At 37.1% G+C, this 7,386-nt stretch overlaps 1 protein-coding gene across 5 annotated transcripts in view; it reads right to left on the reverse strand.

Moving 5' to 3' along the window:
* ccser1 (coiled-coil serine-rich protein 1) overlaps positions 1-2,952 on the reverse strand; it is a 138,813-nt gene extending 135,861 nt beyond the window's left edge. For 4 of the 5 annotated variants that reach the window (XM_008418421.2, XM_008418423.2, XM_017306821.1 and 1 more), the window contains exon 1: positions 2,693-2,952. The gene's annotated coding sequence lies outside the window, so the exon portion shown is untranslated. Of the gene's footprint in view, positions 1-2,687 lie in introns of all 5 variants that reach the window. The other variant, XM_008418422.2, reaches the window with a different exon arrangement.
* Between the last annotated feature and the right edge of the window lie 4,434 nt (positions 2,953-7,386).

A 7,386-nucleotide genomic window follows, 5' to 3' on the forward strand; every position in this document is an offset into this window, starting at 1 on the left:
TTTGTAATGATTTAATTTACCAAACCTAGACCGATCTGAGGCTGTGTAAAAAGCCTCAGATTACTTAACACAGTTAGTCCACAGTGTTTGCCTCAGCTTTAGCCACACCCCGGCTCGATTACGGTTTGACTGAAATAAAGCCTGTCTGAAAACATTAAGGAGGATATAAGATCTCATCATCCGCCGGTCTAAAGAAACCCTTCAACAGATGAGAGACAAAGTTTATGACAGACGTCAGTTTGAAAAGATTGCTTGGTTGCTTCGTGGCCTGGATGACATGCAGTAGTTTGATGGTATCATACATTCTATTCTCTTTTGGAAAATCCTGAGGAATAAAATGGCCATTCATAAGTTTGTGACCTTGAGGTTAAGTGCACTTGCACTATGCTGCTTCACATAGATCCAAGAAAAGCATCAGCCAGTCCAACTCTGATGGTTTAAAAATGAGATGCTGAGGCACGACCTTAAGAAGAAGCAGTTTATGCTCCAACCAACCCACTCTGTCAGGGAAGTAGAAAAGTTAAGTTATTAAAAAAAAATGCATCAATATTTCAGCTTAAATGTTGATATGTAAATTGCTCAACATGAAGGCTGCCCAGGACAAATTCAAATAAGAGCTGAATGAAGCCTTGGTTTGCACTGACTAGTTTGCAAACTTCCTCCCCGCTTGGCCAAGGCACAAAAGGTGCGACTATCTGAGTTAGAGAAGCAAAGTTTCATACCAGTTCCTCCTTCCTTTTTCCAGTTATTGATAGTTCTGCTGTCCTGGGCAGTAAATACAAGTTCATATGCAGATGCACAATTTCCTCCTTCAACACAGATAAAGAAATTAAATAGAAAAACAGTAAATTATTCTAAAAAAAAAATAATAGTTTTTTTGCAGAATTTACAATACTTATCATCATTTTTAATTCCACACTGCCACACCCAAAATGAGCACGTCACTGGTACTAAACAAATAAGGCGGATTCAGATGGGGCGATTTGAGCGTCGCTGTCCTGTGTTTTAATCACAACACTTTAACAGTGGTTAACAGTCTTATATAGAAGCTCTACTTGCATCCAATATTCTTGCTAGTGCACAGAGATTCATTTGCTTTACTCAAGTTTGAAAGGATACTTAGATGTGTGTGTGTGTCTGTGTGTGTGCTGGGTGTAAGTAACTGGGTGTTTCCAATAAAACAAGTTCTTAATGGGTAACAGAAACCACACGCTGCAGTTCACACACTCTGCGGTCTTTTCTTACATCACACTGCTCTCCTCACAATTCACTGAATGATGGAAATAGAATAATTTATGTAAGACTCAACGTTACATAATATGTCCACAAAGTCTGATTTTGACAAACATGTATACAGATAATTTGGTAATGAATTCCAAGGAGTAAAAATTCACCAATCAGGCTTTTTAAAAATATTTTTGTTGTTTGTTTGTTTTGTTAGACACCTGATATAACGATTACAATTCTGGCTGATTCGGCTTTTCGAAAGAAAAGCAATTCCGGCCTTCGAGGTTATTATCCTGCAGATTTTAGATGTGTGCATGTTGAAAATTAGCTGATTTACCTCCGTAGGTCACCACGTTCTGAGTAGAACCTGGAAATCATGAATTAATTTTAATTATCAAAAAGATGTCTAAAAGATCCTGGACACTGACCACCGAGGACCAGAATCATTCAATCCTGTACAGATTTTATTGAACACAAACTCCTTTAACTGCAAGTGCTTTAACTTAGCAAATGTAACCTTTTGTCATAAAAAAATGTGTTGCAGATCCAAAGTGCATCTACAAATAAGCATTTATTGACTGAAAAAAGTGGGAGTTTTCAGGTGTGATTTCTTTACTGAAAAGGGGGGAAAACAAACTCTAAATTTGTTTCAGTCTGTTTCTGTTACATATCTAAAAAAAATGACAAAGTTCATACTGGAAGAATCTGTTTACCAGTGTAAATCTGATAGCAGCAGTCAATGCACCATTATATCAACCATGTAAAAAAAGGTAGATAAATAAACATAATGATAACAACTTTGCTAAAACAGGTTATGAAACTGAACTGGCAAACATGTTTCAGCTTAACCTCTTTACTGAACCACAAACCACAAGAAGTATCACTAAGCATTCTCACAAGCTCTTACAATAAATACTGTCATCTTTAAAAGTCTGACTATTTTTATGTCTCATAGGTTGTCCTGTAACAGGAGCCGCGAAACCTTGGTGTATATTGTTAACAGCTTGTTAATCTTAGTGATGGGCCTTAACGTGTTTACACTGTAATAAATGGCTATAACGCCATTCAAGAGATCCGGTTGCTTTATATTCTATCCAGAAACCAACCTGAGCTAGCAAGCATATTAAACAGTCTTCATGGCTAAGCTGCAGAGATTTAAGAGCAGCTAACCACCTGCAGCAGCAGCAGCAGCAGCAGCAGCCCTGCGGGATGCCACAACTGTCAAACCAACAACGTCAACAACGCTTTGAAGCCTGCCGACCCTAAATCCCACACAGGCTAGCTGCCTCAATGCGCTCATACTCCAGCGCTCATGTTTCCCCTTACGTTGCATCGAAATAAAATTATATTAATAATATAATAAGTGTCCGGAAATACAGTAGCAGCACCGGTGGCTCAGGCGGTCATTCAAGCTAGCAGCAGGTAAGTGGACAAACATAAGCGGCCGTCATCGTACGTACATTACCTTCAGCGCCTTGTTAGAGTCTTTACCGAGGCCCGTCAGTGGAGAACCGGGGGGAGATATATGTCCGCTTTGTGTTTAAAATGAATTAGTACTGGCATGAAGATGTCAGGGGTCTTACAGCGGCATTGGAATTACACTAAAGGGTGCACCTTGTGAGGCGGTGACGCCGAAATTACACCTCAGTGACGGAGAGTCGTTTTCCTCCTTCCGCGTTGCAGTCACTGACAGCGAGGCTGTGCGGTGTGACGTCCATTGCTCCTCCTTCCTCTCCTCCTCCTCCTGCTGCTGTTGCTGCTTCTCCCTGAATTTTCAGCAGGTGATAGATTAATTAAAATCAACATTAAAGATGGCCACAGATGAATAACGTTGTCTTTGCTGGGCTCTTTGAAACTGCAGTATCTGCTTGATCCTTGTTTAATATGTTTTCATTTTTGAAATTTGATATTTACAAATTGCATAACCTTTTACAAAAGAAATATTTCAGTTGAATCAGGTCTATTAGCAAAACAAAAAAAAAAAAAAAAAAAAAAGCTTGTGAGATATGTATTTATCGGAGAACTTCATTGTTCTAATGCGTTAATAACAAAGAATATAAGAGCAGAGATATGACCTTCATAAAAAGAGCAAGACTAAAGCAGTGGCAATCTTAGTGATTACTTAGGGCCACAAACCAGCAACGAAGAGGATCTATTCAATAGTGTATTTTATATTTTAGCAGTTTTACCATAGCTTCCATTATAACTGTTTTTGTTTTGTGGATTTAGCATTTTGTTGGCTTTTCTGGATCACAGTAAAAAACAGTTTGGAGCTGAAAGGTGGATTTCCATTGCAGGAAAAAATAAATAAACAGCTCATTTTGCATTGTGTGGGTTTGAGTTAATGGCCTATGAGAGGAACAATAATCAAGCTGGCATTAGTAAACATCATGCAGCATGATAACCAACATGCTGTATGATAAACATCACACAACATAAGGCATTTTTCACAGATTATTACATTGGTTCGCTTCCCTGAGTTTTTGCTTCTGCTGTATAGATTATAAATTAACAAATCTGAAGGAGAAATTTAAATGTATAAACAAAGGAGGAAGGGGGGACAGTAAAAATATAAGAAGACATACAATGGAGGTGTTTGCAAGAAGAAGTGAATCCTGGGAAACATCTATCCTGACAAAACCTATTAGGCAAAAATCCTAACTTTTTTATTTTGCAACTTATTTTTTACAAATTAACTTTATAAAACAATTCAATGACACATGTTGCTGCCTGTAGATTAATTTAAAAGAAATACAGGAAAAACAGCAATCAACAAACAAATATCTATGCTTTTTCTAAAGGACTTTGTTCTCTTAAGTGATTTCAGCACACACCATCTTAACTAAGTAGATATTTAAAGATTTAATATCTGAAACAACACAGACAAATGAGATCAATTAACCCATTGATATGAAAAAGCTTGAGATGACTTTATTACCCGTCAGAATTTGATAACATCAAAATGAGCTACAGATACCTGAGAACTTGCTTCTCATACATGGCATCAGATTCCATTTATCCTCAATGGATGAAAAGCAAAAGCATATTTGAAATAGTATGACACAGGCTTAGCGAGCATCACTTACACCATGTTTAACACAAATCAGACTTGACTATTTAAATTGAATACTTATATAATTACATTTTTTTTAAATTGCATGGACAAAAGAAGACGATACACTTGATTTGCTAGTTTATGACGGCACATTTTGCAATAGTCACTTCTAAATACCGATGTCTGTTCTTCAAAGAGATGTTTGCATTTGTCAACAGGTACTATAGCCCATTCCTCTTTAGCCAACATGTCTGAGGTTTGTGAAGTGATGCCTCTTTTCAGCTCTACGTCTTTCAGTGAAGAGACACTGAAAGCTTCTATGTTTAATAGAATTAGGATCTGTACTTGTTCAAGAGAAAACCAGTATCATGTTTAGTCCTCAGTTATTCTAAAAAAAAATAACTCCAGTTTTGTCTCCACTACTACCCCAAAAATGTGGGGACTTGTTAACATGTATTCTGGCAATCCTGCAACTTTAATTTTAGTGAGCGAGCTTCTGTGGAGCACATTATAGTTTAAAATGCAACAGATGGTGCCATCGGAGAGTGATGTACCTTTATCCATTCATCTGATCATCTTTAAAATGCATTTTCTCTTGCACCCACATTCTGGGAGGTTGGTTGCAGACTAGAGAAGACTTCATATTAATATTCATGAACGTCACTGGAACATTAAGCTGATTGAAGATGACATTCCAGCCTTCACCTTTAACGTTGATACCCGTAATCTTCGGAGCTCCCCAGACAGCGCTCACTTTTGCATTCTCCGGTCCATGCCAATTGGTATGTTGGAGCAAACTGCCCAGTACCATATTACCTCCCTTTCAGCAGGAACAATGTACTTGAACGTACATGTGACAATTTAGGTTAAAGCATTTTGGAACATGTCTGTAGTACTAACATTTCCAGGCTCTTTGGGAAATCTCACCAAATTAAAATTTTTTATGACAAATATTCTGCAATAATATAGACTATCACATGCTAACGGTGTGTATTAGAGAATTGCTTCTCAACTTTTCAGGAGAAATCAACAGTTTCATTGAGCCACAAAAGTATCAAACATTGTTTGTTGGGCAGATAAAAACAAATGTTAAAATCAGATTGTTTTGCCAAAAGTACTGAGACTAAAAATGATTAAATTCATGTGTTCAAATCACATCTGTGACCAGAGGTGGATTATATCAAGCACCTATGAACGCTCTTTAGAGAATTGGTTTCCATGGCTGAGCGGCTGCCTCTGAGCATTTCATCACATGAAGAGTTGAATATGGAGGAGAAAAATACTTTGCTACTGGACTTTATACCTGTGGGAGACTATGAGCCAGAACATGTCATCCAACTTCACATGCGCTGCTGAGAGAATAGTCTGTGTAGAGGCAAAAATCTCAAGACTTTTGACAACGTTGTGCATCCAAATAAAACATCAAAACACTTCAAACTTTTTATAATAAAAATTGAGTTGATATGCTTCAGATAAGCATCAAATGGAAAATCTATGTTGTTACTCGCAGGTGTAATACCAAACAGCATTTGTATGCTTGGGAGTGTTCTGCAGAGAGTCATGTTGAAAATCTAAAGGTTGAAAATAACTGCGGTTTTCATCACAATTTGTATGTGCCAAAAGATGCTTCACTCACCCCTTCGGCTCTATAATTAAATGTTAAATAGCACCACAGCCGCACAATCAAAATTGGCAGGCAAATTTGATTTGAAATGTTTTATTCACTTTATCCCCTACACAGAAAAAAACATCCTTTCTATAATTATGTTTACATACTATATTTATGCACACAGAAATTCACCACCACATCCAATCTCAGAAGAAGACACTATTAGAAGCATTTAAAATTTTCTTCTTTAAGAAGCCCATTTACAACCGCTAAACAGCCTATAGACAGTGCAAATTGTGACTAAAGGCTCAGGCGTCCACTCTTCAGTCTCACAGCCCCTCTGATGCCATTGCACACACAACATTAGTATTAAACACACCTGCAGAGCAGATGTGCTACAGATCACTAAAGTGCAACATTGTATTTAAGCATGGAGCCAATCTGTGCATTCATTAAGGATCAAATCTATGACAAATGCAATATACAGTGTGCATCATTATTTAAAGTCTAATACATTGTTAAGCATTATGACATATGTGCTGCAACTCTTGACTAATCTTGCATATAGAAGAACATTCAGCCATTTGTTCTGTGATCAATACATTCTGTGTATGAATAAAACTGAACTCTTTCAGCCAATTGTTAAATGCATAGATTTTAGAGATTGTGTACATTTTGATATGATTTTAGGTCTGTGAGGACTGGAGTGAAAACGGATGCAAAACACATGGGACAAAATACGCACACTGTCACTAATTGAATATTCCTCTTTGAAATTGGAGAAATCAGTTATTAAAAAAAAAAAAAAAAGATAAAACATTTTACGCCAAAATTTGATTAAGTCTAAAGAACACTGAACAGGAAGAGAAGTAGTTTGTTACATTGGAAAAAAAAACCTTGACAAAAGGCAGCTGAACAGGCCAACGTCTTCGTACATTAACACCCAAACATTTATGATTTACTTTATTCCGATGAAAACAAATTAACATTAAGAAAAAATAATAAAATGTCAGCTTGATGTCTTACCCCACCAAAATTTTTAAACCATTACAAAGAAAAGAGGATATATAAATCAACTCAAGAAGTTTCTTTCAGGAAAGGGACAGCAGTTAAGGTTTTCCGGGGCAGAGTGACAGAGGTAGGTAGCTTCAGACCCAAATCTGGGCTAAAAACCTGAGAAAACACACACAAACCGGTTACCCTAACCCTCCAGAAATATATATATATACATAGATGTACAAACCAACCCAAGTGCAGGCACATAAAAACAAAAGTTAACCAAATGAAGTGTGGTGTCCAAACAAACTTTTTAGTTCATCTGATGCGTCCCTAAAATTCAACAGCAACTACTCAACGACAGCCAAACTTGAACAGTAAAGAGGTTAACATGCTACACCTAATGGCTGTGCACCAAAATTAAGGTACCATTTTGTGATAGCACTTTTTGGACAAACCTGAATAAATGCTTCCTTTAAACTGTTAAAAGGCTGTGAGG

Source organism: Poecilia reticulata, linkage group LG9, assembly GCF_000633615.1.
Source record: "Poecilia reticulata strain Guanapo linkage group LG9, Guppy_female_1.0+MT, whole genome shotgun sequence".
Lineage (NCBI taxonomy): Eukaryota > Metazoa > Chordata > Actinopteri > Cyprinodontiformes > Poeciliidae > Poecilia > Poecilia reticulata.